The sequence below is a fragment of the Glycine soja genome, chromosome 20 (genome assembly GCF_004193775.1).
Source record: "Glycine soja cultivar W05 chromosome 20, ASM419377v2, whole genome shotgun sequence".
Classification (NCBI taxonomy): domain Eukaryota; kingdom Viridiplantae; phylum Streptophyta; class Magnoliopsida; order Fabales; family Fabaceae; genus Glycine; species Glycine soja.
The window spans coordinates 35,954,845-35,971,578 of NC_041021.1; the positions used below are offsets into that span (position 1 = coordinate 35,954,845).

Below are 16,734 nucleotides of genomic sequence, written 5' to 3' on the forward strand. Positions count from 1 at the left end.
TTTTACGGTAAAACATCTAAAGTTTGGATTTACTTCTTACTAAAAAAAATTATTTTTTTCTCATAAAATTAAAATATTATATTTTTTTAGTCAGAACTTAAGTTTTCTTAATAACCGATCATACGTGGTGATTCGTGCAACATGCGTCAACACTTCATTAGTCCAAATCAAAACCTCACTCTCGTTCTTCTGTGTCTCTCCCTCACCTACAACCACCACCAACCAAGCCACCATAGCCCATGCCTTCACCGTCATCGTCGGAGAAGAGAGACGAATGAGTGATTTGAGCGAGATCTAGAAGATTTGGAGAGAGTGACTATCCAGATCTAAGGATTCGACGGTCAGTGGAGTTCTGGTGCTCTGCACCGCCGCCGGTGTGACTAAGGAAGGCCTTCCTCGATCGTTGTCACACTGCCATTGCACGGTGGTTGCGGAGTCATCAGAATCCCACCGCTATGGCTCCGTGGACCCTGGCGTCGCAGTCGAGAGAGAATGGCTACGAGAGTGGGGTCATTCAGACACAGTTTCTTGGAGAAAAGCAAAGAGAGGCTCCTCTCAATAAGGACTACGAATACTTTGTTGGCTTCAACGGCGATGACAATGCCTCCCCCAAGCGTTCCTTCCTCGACGCGCTCTCTGATCCAGAGACGTTGCCTCCATATTGTACATTTGTTTTCTGAATATGCTTAGCATGTGTATGGATAAAGAATTTTATTCTCTATCAAAATATCAAAAAATTTGAAATGCTGAAAGTAATTAAATTTCATTCAATTATAAAATAATTTGTTTGAATTATTTTAGTCTTGAATTTATTTTTATATAAATTCAAAATTGTTATTAATTATTAATTTTAAATAAATTTTTTTCTTTCTCCTCACTTTCTCTCTGCAACACAACTCGTCCAAACACTTAGTATTGTTATTGGTTTGGTTCAACTTTTTTTGCCGCCGCGGTGGAGAGTGTGGAAATGATCATCGATGGGTTGAGATTCTGGCGAAGATGATTATTGGTGGGTTTGGATTTCAGTGAGGAAAGTTTGCAGGAGAAAAACAACAACAAATGAACAATTGGGAGGGATAGAAAAAAAAAAAATATATATATATATATATATATATAAAAAAGAGAAAAACATCATCCAGTTTGAGACACTTTTTTATTAGCAAATGAGTAATTTTAGAAATTTTATCTCTTTTAGTAAAATTTTAAATTCTCAATTTTAACAAAGATTAAAATTCTCTATTAAAATAATAAATATTTAATTTCTAATATCTCATTTAAAATGAATTATTTTATTAAAAGTATTCATCTAAACATAATTTTAATGTTTATTATTGATTTGGGGGTAAGGAATTTCAGATTTCGGTGTTAGAGGTGGTGGCCGTTTGGTTGAGCTACCGTGGCTGATTCTTGGATTTATTTTTTATTTTTTTCTTTAGCAGATTTTAATAATCGTCACAGTATTCTTATATTTTTTATTTTTATAATTTGTGATAATTTTTATTATATTAAAATTTCAATTAAAATAATTTCACGTACCCGAGGATCCAAACCTAGTTCGAAATTAGAAAATTATACACTTTAATTTTAATTTTGAGTAAGAAAAATAAACAGAATAATTTATAAAAACTAAAATCAAATTTTGAATATTTTACCGGAAATGAAAAACATATTGTAATCATTCTTAAAAATGTAATTGTAACGTAAGGGAGAATACTTATACTTCATCGCTTTCGTTTCAATTTACAATTCAATGTAATCACCAACCATCCACCACCTTGCCTTCTACTATTAGATCCCTTTCTCTACCTTCCCATCAATTAATAATAATAAATCAAACATAATTGCATATAAAAAAATTCAAACGTGTAGAGCAGTAGTCAAGTTTAATCAATCAATTATGTCTATATATATGAAGATGAATTGATATAAAATATCAAATTTCTTAAATAAAAATGTTTCATACAACTTTCTATAAAAATTAAATTTTATCAAGAAAAAAAGGAAATTTTTTATTAAGAATTATAAGGACCGAAATTTTACATGCTAAAAAAAAGACTTTCCTCCTTTACTTTCACCTTAACTAGTGCCCTTATACACTTAAAAAAAAAAAACTAATACCCTTATCACACCAATTGATATTTGCATAAAAAATCCATAGAAACAAATTAACTAAAATAATTTTTTTATAATCATCTCCAACTAATTTTGCCTTGTCTCTAATCAACTAAAGGAGAAAATTGGATTTACTCTTCTCTTTAAGCATACTCAAAAGAAAGAGAAGATGAGAATTTCTACTTCTTGTTATTTATTATAACTATCGGAGCTAGTTTTGTAAATAACTTTTTAAAACACCTCAAGAGTTTTTAGCAATGTGAAATAATCTTTATTAGAATCACACTGCCTACTAAGTTGTCTGTGAATTCACAAGTAGATATTTGTTTGACATGGCACCAAAATTACTAATGATGTAATTGTGATAATTTCGCACTGAATGTTTTGGGTAAAGTTGCACAAAATTTTAATGGGTACTTAGTTAATTTTTCATATTCTAGCATTGTGACATAGTTTTTTCGCCAACATTTAAGGGTAAATATCAATGTGTAATTTACAGACAAATGCATTTCTGAAATATGAAAATATAAAATTTGGTCTTCAAAAGTATAAAAAATGCGACAAATATATCCAGCCGTCACAGTCAATAAAATAATCTACGTGACACAGATGGACGAATTTTTTATTAAAATAATTGTCAACGTGATCATCTCTAACTGTCAATATAAGAACATAATTGTCATATAATATTTCCTTGACTTTTCGTCTTCCCATTCTCTGAGAATATGAATGGGAAAATAGTTACTTTTGTTCCTGAATGTGTAACTCGCTGACAAATATGTCTCTAAAAGATGAAAATACAAAATTTAATCCCCAAAAGTGTAAAAAGTGCAACAAATATATCCGACCGTTAATTTTGGTCCGTCACCGTTAATAAAATAACCAAAATTCGAAGAAGTGAAATATGAGATATATTTATCTTTTAGGGTAATTTGGAAAAATTCGTAATGATTGGTATATTGTTGTAATATTTTATTTTAGTAAACTGGTACAATGTTTGTTTTAGATAATTTCTATTGTGACAAATAAATTATGATTGATAATCAATATTATCGTTATTATTATGTTTGTCAATATATATTTTTAAGTAATTGTTGTAATGTTAAGCTTATAACGATAAAAAATAGTAGAAATTTATCTTAAAATTATATTTTACCCTTAAATGAAATGAATTTTCGGGTTTAACAAATTAGTTCAATAAAAGCATACTGATATTTAGGTACAATAAAAAATTACGAACATTTGCATCCAATAATGGTAACTTATCAACATTTTTGGTCCAATGGAACGTACTGATATTTAGGTCAAAAAAAAATTATTGACATTTTTGTCCAACAAAAAATTACTGATATTTACGTTTAAAAATGGCATCTTACTGACATTTTTGTCCAATCTAATCAGCATGACCACGTTGACAATCATTTCAGTGACAAATTCGTCCTTCTATGCCACGTAGATTATTTTATTAACGGTGACAGACGGAAGTTAACAGCAAAATATATTTGTCATACTTTTTAAACTTTCGGGGACTAAATTTTGTATTTTCATCTTTTAGTGACGCATTTGTCAGCGGATTACATATTAAAGGACAAAAATAATTATTTATCCAAAATTTAATTAGTCCCTACATTTACTACAGGTGATGTGACTTTAGTCCTTGGTGAGAGATTAAAAATATATTTTACGTAAATATAGAAACTAAAAGTATTAAATTTTTATAGAGATTAAAACTAACATTCCAAAATATTTTAAGGGACCAATATCATATTTTATATTTTTTTTTAGTAAGTTATATTCATTTTTTCTCAATTTAGGATTTATTACACTTGAACCCCTTCCGTTCATGACCCCTACACAAACCTCTCCTAAGTTTTGCAATTTTGTTCCACTTGCACCCCATCCACATAACAGTGTTAGTTCTGTTAACCCAAATTCATCACATGCAAGGCTCATGCTTGTTTAATAAAATTTTAGGACAAAAATGTCCTCGTCTTCCTTCATGCACACATTAAAAATATTGTACGTTTTTGAAATAACAAAAAACTACAAAATGAAGGAGGCATGGAGCATGGAGCATTTGCGGAGGGAAAATTCACAAACTAAAGCTCTAGCTTTATTCAATATTTTCATTCATATTGCAGCAAGAACAAACTCAAACACTATGAATCTCAAACCTCAAACCTGTCCACACTTGTTGTTTTTTCTTTAATCATAATTTTTCCACTTCAAATCATGTAACCACACAACAAGATCTTTAAATCAAGCTATTATAAAAGTCCTAAACACAAACTAGCACAAGGATTAAACTAAAAAATTTCAGAATTTTATATGAACTAAGAACAACTATCAACAATTGAATTTGAATTGATCGAAACAAACACAAACTGATTCAAACACAATCTGCACAACCTAGGCAGAAACTAATGACATTAAGGACACTATTACATATTCTAGTACAAATTGGGCTTGTCTTTTGACGCACCGCCCACAAACACACCCACCACTTTGTAAACATAAAGAGTAAATGAAGATGAAGACTTTTAGTTTATTTTGATAATGATGATGTATTTGTATTAAGGAACCTTAGTCATTATTAGAATGTTTGTTTATACTTAAAATGCTTGAATGTGTGCGATAAATCATGCATACATGCATCCTAGACTAGGAGAAGTAGATCAATATTACTCTACATTTAATCATTGCATTGGTCATTGATCTTAAGCCTTAAAGAGTTGAAATTAGTAACTTAGTTTTTTAAATCATTAAGTTTCAACTTTGCATCATGATAATCGACTATATGCTATTATAGTCAACTATATTGAGCCTTTGAATTCTCATAATTGAGAACAACTCGCAAATAGTTGACTATCTTAAGTGTCTAATCGACTATATGATTCTGAAGAAGTTTTTCACTTTCACAAACAATCGATTAAATGGTAATATAATTGACTATATATTCTTCAGAAAACCTAGGTGATGCAAAGAACAATTTGGTCAACTATCTCTATGGCATAATCAACTATTTTAGTTTAGAGGCTATAAAAATGAGTTTTTCAAAGGATTTCAGTGTGACATAATTTCCTCTCATATTTTTCATTGCATTTTCATTGAGAGGGTTTCTAAAAATTTCAGAGTGTAATCACCACCTTGATCCTTGATTGAAAACATCATTTCACATGGATTCAATGGATCTTGGCATGGATCATGAAGAGTAGTTTGAGGCTATATAGGGAGTATTTCAAAACTTTCATATCTTTCATAGGCAAGGTGAAATCTTTCCTTAATTGTGATTTTGTTTTTCGTTTTTCATTGAGTAGGGTTCTCAATGGTTTGCATGTAGTTGGTTTTCTACATGTGTTTTAGAATAGGTTTTCAAGAGTTTAGGCATTTGTGGTGTGCATTTACTTGTGAGTTTGTTTGTAACTTAAAAGGCTATAGTGAAAAAATTCAAGTGGATTGCTTGAATAAACCAGATGTAGATTTTCTAGAAATCGAACCAGTATAAATTGTCGTGGGTATCTTTTCCTTTAACCATCTCTTGTATTGCTTCTTGCATAAGATTTGTATTCTTTGAGCTTTGAATAATTGTTGTTCATAATTGGGTAAGTGTTTGCTTGAGTTTAAGGAATCAAAGTGTATTTGCAACACACCTATATCTCTTGGATTAAGTAAAGTATTTATGAAAAATTTTCATTTGGGGTCATAAATTGTTTTGGAACCAATTCACCTCCCTTCTCTGTTTATGATAATTCTTGTCATTATTTCTAACAATTGATATAAGAGCTTTATTTGATAGTCATTCAAACGGATTTAAAAAAAGATCCTCATAATGGCTGAAAATCACCAAATCTTTGCGAAAGGTGCATCTATAAAATGACCTATTCTCTTATCAAAGAAAACTATCCATTTTGGAAAGTAACATGAAATTTTTTCTTGAATCCATTGATAAAGGAGTATGAGATGCTATTGTAAATGGTCCTTACATTACTAAAGTTATTGTTGATGGAAAAGAGGAAGAAAAAGATTTTAATTCTTGGACACCAGAAGAAAATAGGTGGCTCAATATAATATTAGAGTTAAAAATATTCTAGCCTCCGCTTTAACACTTGATGAGTTTTATTGTGCTTCTGAATGTGTAGATGCCAAAGAAATTTAGGAAATATTAGAAGTGACTCATGAATGTACTACAGAAGTCAAGATGGCAAAAAAAAATACTCTCATTCAAGAACACAAAATGTTTAGAATGTTGCCTCGAGAAAGCATTTTCGTTGTGCAGAAGTGTTTTACACATGTCGTGAATCGTTTGTTGGCTCTTGGAAAAACATTTGAAAGAGAGGAGCTTAATGTAAAAGTTCTAAAAAAATCTTAATAGAACTTGACAACCCAAAAGTAGAGTGATATCGAAATCTAAAGATTTAGCTACAATGGCAGTAGCTACACTTTTTGGTAAGCTAAGAGAATATGAGTTAGAACTTGAAAGACTCAAGGATGAAGAATTTGACAAGAAAAAGAAGGGATTAGCCTTAAAACAAGTACTTCACATCATGAAGCTAGTAATGAAGACCCTTCGGATAATGAAAATATGAATTTACTTGTTAAGAAGTTCTCCAAGTTCGTGAAGAAGAAATAAAGAGACAAAGAGAACTTTCAAAATAAGAGCATGAAGAAAAATGATTCTACTCCCACAACCTACACATGATTTGAGTGTGGGAAGCAAGGCCACATAAAACGGATTGTCCAACCTACCTCAAGAAACAACAAGAAGGTGATAAGAAGCAAAAGAAGCCATTACAGAAGAAAAGAAAGCATGGGATGATAATGATGCTAGTTTTTTAAGTGACTCAATTGAGGAAGAAGAAGTGTAGAAGCAAAGCTTTATGATGAATCAAGAGTGATTCAAAGATGTTTTGATGATAACAAAGATGATAACAAAAGATGATGACAAAGGTGATGACAAAAAGCTCAAAGGTCAATCAAAGAATGAGTTCAAGATATTCAAGATAGAATCAAGAACACTTCAAGATTCAAGAGAAAAGTTGATTTCAAGAATCAAGATTCAAGAGATCAAGATTTCAAGAATCAAGATTGAAGAGATCCAGATTCAAGAATCAAGAGAAGGCTTAATCAAGATAAGTATGAAAAGGTTTTCTCAAAAATTGAGTAGCACATGAATTTCTCTCAAAACATGTTTTCCAAAGAGTTTTTACTCTCTGGTAATCGATTACCAGATTGTTGTAATCGATTACCAGTAGCAAAATAGATTTGAAAAAGTTTTCAAATGAATTTACAACGTTCCAATTGATTTCAAAAAGCTGTAATCGATTGCAATGTTTTGGTAATCGATTAGTAGTGCCTTTGAACGTTGAAATTCAAATTCAAATGTGAAGAGTCACATCCTTTCACATAAAAGCTTTGTGTAATCGATTACACTGATTTGGTAATCGATTACCAGTGATTGTTTCTAAATAAATCAAAAGATGTAACTCTTCAAATGATTTTTTGACTTTTTCAAATTGGTTTTAAGTTTTTCTAAAAGTTATAACTCTTCTAAATGGTCCTCTTGGCCAGACATGAAGAGTCTATAAAAGCAAGACTTTGATTTACTTTTCAATACACTTTTCCAATCAATCTTATACAATCCTTTACAAGCCTTGAATATCTTTGAACTTCTTCTTCTTCTTTGTGCCAAAAGCTTTCCAAGGTTTTCTGGTTTTCTAAACCTTGAAAACTTGTGCTATTCATTCTTTTCATCTCTTCTCCTTTTGCCAAAAAGAATTCGCTAAGGACTAACCGCCTGAATTATTTTTGTGTCTCTCTTCTCCCTTTTCCAAAAGAACGAAGGACTAACCGCCTGAATTCTTTTGTGTCTCCCTTCTCCCTTGTCAAAGAATTCAAAACGACACAGTCTGAGAATTCTTTTGATTCTTCCCATTCCCTTATACAAAATTGTTCAAAGGACTAACCGTCTGAGAATTCTTTTGTATCCCCATTCTCAAAGTATCAAAGGTTTAACCACCTGAGATCTTTGTCTTAACACATTGGAGGATACATCCTTTGTGGTACAAGTAGAGGGTACATCTACTTGGGCTGTTGACTGAGAACAAGAGAGGGTACATCTCTTGTGGATCAGTTCTAGTGGAGGGTACATCCACTAGGTTCAAAGAGAACAAGGGAGGGTACATCCTTTGTGGATCTTTGCTTGTAAAAGGATTTTTACAAGGTTGAAAGAAATATCAAGGACCGCAGGTCGCTTGGGGACTGGATGTAGGCACGGGTTGTTGTCAAACCAGTATAAAAACTCTTGTGTGTTTGTCTCCTTCTTCCCTACTCTTTTACTTTCCGTTGTGCATTTTAATTTCCGCTTTTACTTTTGATTAAGTTTCTCTTCTACTCCTTATTCTCTTAACAACGTAAGTAAAAGCCTTAGAAGAGTAAATTTTTAATTAGTAAAGGTTTAGGAATAATTAATTCAACCCCCCCTTCTTAATTATTTTGAGGCCACTTGATCCAACAAGAAGCAAACTTGTGTCTCACGGCCAACATTGATGAGGATGAGACCAAAAGCAATGTAAGTGACTCTTTTTCTAAATCTAACACAAACTATGACAATCTACTTGATGCAATCAAAGAATTACACGAAGAAGCACAAAGACTCACCTTTGTGAACAAGACTCCAAAAGACAGTTAGATGACATATTAAAAAATTTACCACTTTACAAAAGGAAGTCTATGATTTGAGAAATGAGAAAGTGGACTCAGAAAAATTCATTGAGGACTCCACTTGTAAATGTAAATCTAGCAATATTGCTTCTAGCTCAGTCAGTTTCATAGACGTAGATGATGATTCTGCTATGGACAATGTAGTCTTCAATATCCCACCACTTCCACCACCACACACTGCTCCCAAAGATGTATCCCTTAAAGGTACTTGTAGAAAATATATACTCTTAGAAATACTTTCGTACTTATTAGATTTCATTCATCTTGTAATATGGAATCCGTCAACGGGCCTCTACAAACGAATTCGCTGTATTAATTTGGCAAAGGATGTTTTGCCTGTTCTATTTGCCATTGTGTATGACTCATCAAATGATGACTATGTGGTAGTTGTTGTAACAATGAGATATCCTGCCATGGTGGTGGAATGTTTCTCTTTGAGAAACAATTCATGGACCTTCACTGAGAGGCGTATGCTTGAATACTTGATCATCATAATCTTTCCTTCAGTCAAGGGGAGTTCTTGAACGGGGCTCCAATCCTAGACTATATGATGTATGAAATGTGGACCATGAAGGAATACAAAGTGCAATCATCTTGGACCAACTCATTTGTTTTTTTATGATGGCTACCTTCGTTCTATTTCTCTTTGTCGCTTTCGCTCGATATGCTTCGCCAAAAATAAAGAACTTATGGGATTCGATTACAATAGCAAATTAGTGAGAATTAATGGCAGAGGCGAGTTGTTGAAGCATCGCCCGCATGACAAGTACGTGGGGGGACGTTTTTGTTTACTTGTTTCAGAGATTTTGTTATCACCCCTTGGATGCGATTTTGAAGAATTAATCAAGTGAAACAAGTAGAATATTTAATTTATGTAGCAGTACTCTACAATCTCTTTTCACTTCCTAGTCGGCACATCTTGGTTTTTGAGTTAGTTTAGTATCTTTATCTTTAGGGAAATGGATTGAAACTAATCAAGTTGTGATACGGTACCCAAAAGAAGTTACCACTCCAACACCAATTGCAAAAGACCTCTTAACTTGAACAAAAGGTTCATCATTCAAAGGAATTTGGAAGTGATGAAGAAAAAGAGTGACCAACTGAGGATAAGGAAGAGGTGCATTGACCCGTAATGCCTTATGCATTCGGTACCTAACCAAGTAGGCCCAGTCGATCTGACGACCGGTATCAAAAGCCCACATTAGAATCAAGTCCTCCTCAGAGGCTTGAGCAAGATTAAATGAACGGGGTAGCAAAATTCTAACAATTATGTAGTGCATGATGCGACAATCAAAGGTTAATGACCCAGCAAGCAATTTGCCGGTCATATCAGCCTGGTCATTGCAGACCATACAGTGAGTATCATGACTTGAATAATTGAACTTCCAGTCATCAACAATGGTGCCCTCAAAAGGAACACCTTGACTGGGTAATTTAGTTAATGAAAAGAACATAGACTAATCAATGACAATAGGAATGCTATGCACCTCAAAGTAGATTACACCATCCTGAATTCTCAAATTATTGTAAAAGACTCTAACTAATTCAGGATAATGAGGCAATTTTAAAGACATAAAATCAATTAATCCAGAGTTTTGAAACACTTGATAGCAGTCAAATGTTTCACCATCAAAGAAATCAATGTTTAGGTACTTAGGGTCTAAGATGACTCTATTACAGAATTAGGAGGAGTACCTTTGACGTTGATCATCTGACGAGAATAAGGTAGGTGATCTAGGAGATGACAATGAAGGATGAATTGGTGCTGTTAGTGCTCCAGATGGTCCATGGCGGCGATGGCCAGCAGCGGCGGTGGTGGAGGAAGATCCCTTTCGCTTTTTCGATGATTTGGCCATTTGATGAAGTTTTAGCAGATTTCAATCAGTGGAATCGAAAGAGGAGTGAAAATGATGAAGATTGGGCTTTGTGGGACGTGATTTGGTGAAGAAACGAAGAAGATACGAGGATTTAAAGTTTGGGAGCAAAGAGGGGTGCCATCACTCGAGGTTTTTCATGGACTGCAGCTTCTGAAATGCGTGTATGTATAGACGAGGACAAATGGTAATTGATTACAAGGATTAGTGATCGATTACAGGAGTATACAACCTACTGGTAATTGATTACAGACTTCCATAATCGATTATAGGCTACATGTTCTTGTGTAATCGATTACATGTAATGGTAATCGATTACCAGAACACTAAACTAGGTTTTTTCTTAAAAATTACCTATGTCTATGTCTAAAAATATCTAACTATACTAATCAACCATAATCACAAGCATTCTATTCAATCAAGCACAATCAAACACATTCAATGACACACACAAACAAAATCATACACACAATCAAACATATTCAATCACACACACAATCAAAAGCAATCATAAAAAATAACTATCAATGACAATCAACATAACTATCAATCATAATCATCAAGGACAATCAAAACTCAAGTAGAAAACAAGCATCAAAATTTAATCAAAAGTTAATAATCATAGGCAAAAATAATCAAAAGTAATCAATCAAAGACAAGTGACCTTTTCGGTATCAATGATACCACTTGTTAGGTTTGTTGATCAATTGGCCTTTGTTCGTTGTCTCCATAGATCACATATTTACTATCTTTGGGAGAAATATGAATAAACTTTGATGCATCTCCCGCCATGTGTTTGGAGAAATTGCTATCAATGTATCAACTTTGCTCTTCTCCGCTTTCATAGTCTTTCAACATGAGACCCAGATTTATGATTTTATTTACTGAATCACTTGAATAATTTATGTCATTATCTTCCCAAGTGATGTATGCTTTCTTTTCTTTAAAATTCCTCTTGTCGGATTTTTCCATTCTTCTTTTAAAGACAGGACAATCAAATCTCATGTGCCCAGGTTGATCGCATTCATAGAATTTTGGGGCTAAGGAGGAATCTTCTTCTTTCTTCTTTGGATTGATGTTTGATTTCCTTTAATTTCTTTTGTTTCTCAGAAATTTATTAAACCTCTTCACAAAAAATATGAAATCATCATCTTCTTCTATTTCAGTCAAGTCCTCTTTGTCACTTTCTTCTTGAATAGAAGATGATGAGGCTCTGAGTGTTATTCCGTTTCTTTTTATATCATTCTCTTCATGTTGATGGAGACTCATAAGTTCCATTTCATGTTCTTGAAGTTTTCCAAAGAGAGTGGCAAGAGACATATTAGTGAGATCTCTTGATTCTGCAATTGCTGTTACTTTTGGTTGCCATTACCTGCTTAAACATCTCAACACTTTGTTAATGAGATCTTTATTAGGAAATATTTTTCCCAATGATGCAAGATGATTAACTATATGAGTAAATCTCTTTTGCATATCTTCTATGGTCTCATATTGATACATTCTAAACAGTTCATATTCATGTGTGAAAGTGTTTATTCTAGATCTCTTGACACCAGTTGTGCCTTCATGGGTTACTTGTAATGTATCTCACATTTATTTTGCATTTTTACAATTTGAGACTATAAAATATTCATCCATGCCTAATGCAGAAGTGATTATATTTTTTGCCTTTAAATTGTATTGAACCTTTCTTCTTTCATCATCATTCCATTCTTCTCTTGGTTTTTTTATAGTTGCATTTCCCACTACCTTTGTTGGAATAAAGGGACCAACTTCAATGGCTTCCCATATATTTAAATCTATGGCTTCAATAAAGATCTACATTTGGATTTTCCAATAGTGATAACCCTTGCCATTGAACATAAGAGGCCTATTAATAGAATTTCCCTCAGGAAATGGAAAGTTGAATGAGACCATATCTATTCTTGAAGTTTTTAAACTTTAAACAAGAATCCTGCTCTGATACCACTTGTTGGACCAGCGACCTCAATAACTTAAGAGGGATAGGCTTAGAATGCAGAAGAAGAAGCAGCAACCAATTTAATAATGTTCTTTAAACATGCAAGACAAAATTGATTGCAATAATATAAATGAGATAAGGGAAGAGAGAAATGCAAACTCGAGATTTTCCACTTCCCGTGCCTAAGTCCAACCCACTTGAGATTTTCCACTCTCTTTGTAAAACTTATTTTACAAAGTCTGAACCACACAGGGACAACCCTTCCCTTGTGTTCAGGAATCCTTACAACTTAAGAGATCCCTGGTCTCTTAAACAATTTCCTTTGAATAAGAAAAAGAAGAAGAAGTTTCTCTTTTTAAGAGAAGGATATTACAATTAAAGATCAATCAAGATTCCTTATTGAATATGCAAGTGTTAGATCAAGGAATCCTTTTTGAGAGGATAAGACATTTCAGTTCAGAAAAACTCTCTTGTAAAATTCGTGTCCTAAGTCACCTATATATAGGCCTTTGATGGTCATTCAAAATCATTTGAAAAGATGTGACTGTTGGGAGTTATTTTAGAAAATTCCTCACTGGTAATCGATTACACAATTGTTTTTTTGAAGAGTTGTGACTCTTCATATTTGAAATTTGAATTTTAACTTTGGTAATCGATTACATACACTCTGTAACCGATTACAAACTTTGAAATTTAAATTCAAATTTATAAAGGCTGTTTTAAAACGTTCAAAACTTCTGGTAATCGATTACAAGCATTGTGTAATTGATTACAAGCTTTCAAAAATATTAAAAACATTTTAAAACATTCCAGTAAGCATTTTGGCCACTGGTAATTGATTACAGTCACTGGTAATCGATTACCAGAGAGTAAATATCTCTTTTAAAACCTTTTGATAAAAACCTTTGGCCATAACTTATGCAACATCAATTTGGAAACTTCTTTCTAAGACTCTAGAGACTAACTTCATCATTTATCTTAGATTTCTTGGAGTCTTGTTTTGGATCAAACTTGAGAAGCACGTTTCTTTGGCATCATCAAAACATCATGATATCTTTGCTTCTACAAAAATAGCAATACATAGTTGAAGGAGTTATAAGATGAACTATGGTGAAAATCTACAGAAGCAAAGTCAAAGCAAATATGGGGAAGAAATTTATAAGGATCAAAACCAAGTTTGGCCAAAAGTATAGGGACCAAAAACATATTTTTCCCAATTTTATAAAATATTACTTGTTACCCTACACTTTTTTTATTGTGATGATGTAGCTTTCATAACGTGTGATTCTTTCCTAGTCATATCTTTGGTTTCATTTGTTTGTAAAGACATAATGGTGGATTACTCAAATCAAGTAATGAAACTAGGGACTTTATTGTTTGAGTTATTATCAGAAGCTCTTAGTTTGAATTCAACCTACTTAAGAGATACAAGTTGCGATGTGGGACAATTTGCTTTTGGTCATTACTATCCTTCCTATCTTGAACCAAACTTAACTCTGGGAACCATAAAGCATGTTGATGTTAATTTCATCACAGTGCTTCTACAAGGCCATATAGGTGGCCTCCAAGTTCTTCATCAGAACACACAAATCGATGTAACCCCTGTGCCTGGGGCTCTAGTGTTTAACATTGGCGATTTTCTACAAACATGTCTTTGTCTTTCTTTTCCTGCCACTGAATACCATCCCCCTTATTGCATACTTATTAGGTTCATATTAACAAGAACTTATAAACTATACTCTCCTTTCTTGATTGAGGCTTAAATTATACTGATGGAAAGTCTCACATTGTCGGCCTCAATTCCTAAGGTGTAGTTAATATATCTATTGGACAATTTCGCTTAAGGCCAGTTGGTTTTAAAATGAAATCTAATATGGTATTGGAGCTTATAATCCATTTGTTATAGTAGGCTAATGTAGAGGAGGGTGTTGGAGAAAGTCCCACATTCTCAATTCTTTGTGTGTAGCTTATATCTTAAAGTGTCACATCCTCAATTCTTGGAATGCAGCTTATATATTTGTTGAACAATTTCACTTAAGGCCTGACTTTAAGATGAAATCTAACATATAGTTCCTTCTCTGATAGTCTTATAGTCTCATTTAGAAATCAATCTTTATTAAAAATACTTAAGTTTTAATTTCTATAAGGATATATAATACTAAAACTGAAATTTTTTAGGGACTAAAACATAAGAAAAATAGTAAGAGCAAAGACAATTGTATACTACTAAGAGAGGAGAATATCATCCACATAAATGTAAACAAGTATTGGAGGGACAATTTTTCTTTCTTTGTTAGGCATTATCCATAGTTTAGTATTGAATCTCAATTGTTGACTTGACTTTATCACATTGGTTTCTTTCTATATGTAAAAATCACAAGTTTTAGTTCCTATGATGGCATATACAAAGTAAAACTTCTGTTTTTTTAAGGGACTGAAACTTAGGAAATATAGGAACAGCAAGGACCAATTATACAAATAAGAGAGGAGAGTATAATCCACATAAATGTAAACAAGTATTGGAAGGACAATTTTTCTTTGTATCACTAGATATCATTCATAGTTTAGTTTTGAATCTCAACTGTTGACTTGACTTATCACTTTGGCTTCTTTCAGTTTATTATATGTGATCCTTCACCAATATGGCTAATTCCTAATATTCTTGAATGCCAACTTATCTCAAATGACAAATTCAAGAGTGGTCAACATAGAGTACCGGCAAATACTGCAGGTCCAAGAGTCTCCATTGTATGCTTTTTTAGTCCAGCATTCATCCATCTTCAAGGACTTATGGTCCCATCATGGAACTTTTATCTGAAGACAATCCTGCAAAATATAGAGAATTTTCAATTCCAGAATTTACAGCTCACTACTGAACAAAATATATGAAGGATACTTCTCCTCTACTACATTTCAAGATTTGACAAGTAGAATCCTCTACTACATTTCAAGATTTGACAAGTAGAATATTGTAAAAGTGATTTTTTTTCGTCATAATCTTTTGATTTTTCAAGGAAAAAAAGATCCTGACTAATCCAAATTTAATCGGGAGGTAAATAATGTCCGACAAAGAATTATTTTTCCTAAGGATCAAACTCGAATATTATCCGAACTATTCGACTTTAACTTCAGCATATTAACTAGTGTTCAATCGTTGTAAAAGTAACTATGACCTCATTTAAGGGAGTTAAATGTAACAAACTTTGGAACTTCCACTGTGTCAATTTCTTGATGAGGAATTAATGAAAAACTCGGGTGGAAGAGATAATTTTATGCTTTCCACAAGAAATTATTAGATGGTGTGGGATTATAATGGTCCCTATTTGCCTTCCAAAAAGAAATAACGGTCCCTATTAATCTCCACATCTAATAAATTATTCTTAATTCTGTTATAAACTGAAAAACTTAAATAAATGTCATGTAGAGATTGGTTGAAACCGTAGACATGTGATCCTGAAATATTTAATAAAATGTCCCTTTTAAAATATTTTCTCCTTTTGTTAAAATGTATGTGAGTCCTACTAATTTTAGAATGAGACACAACAAATAAAAAATAGGATTCACATATTTAGTAAGTCCAATTTCACCCAAAAAAATAGAATGTGTGAATAAGAATATATTATAAGCATTTGTCTTTTTTTATAATAAAAAATAAATTCTATTTATTAGTCTTAAAATGAATGATAGTGAATAAAATAATGGTTTCAAACTTTTATGAGATGAAAATAAATAAATAAAATTACATAGAACAAAACCAAATTTCCTCATTCTATAGAAAAATTATATTTTCTAATTTTAAAGAGATAAAAGGAAAAGAATGTAATTTTAGAGACCAAAATTAAAATTGGCTCATTTTGCTAGAATAAAAAATAGTTATTTAGAGACCAAAACTAAAATTTGCTTATTTTACAGGAACAAAACACAATCACTTAAAATATTTAGAGGATTGAAAACAAAATGAAATAAAATTAGGGAGCAAAATTTTAATTTACTTATTTAACACATACTAAAGCAATAATTAACCGTTTTTTTTTTGTATTTTTTAAATATTTATATTTTTACTTCATT

At 32.2% G+C, this 16,734-nt stretch overlaps 1 pseudogene; it reads left to right on the forward strand.

Annotated features, from left to right (window-relative positions):
* The first annotated feature begins 455 nt into the window (after nucleotides 1–455).
* On the forward strand, nucleotides 456–15,590 carry LOC114402046 (annotated as a pseudogene).
* The last annotated feature ends 1,144 nt before the right edge of the window (nucleotides 15,591–16,734 follow it).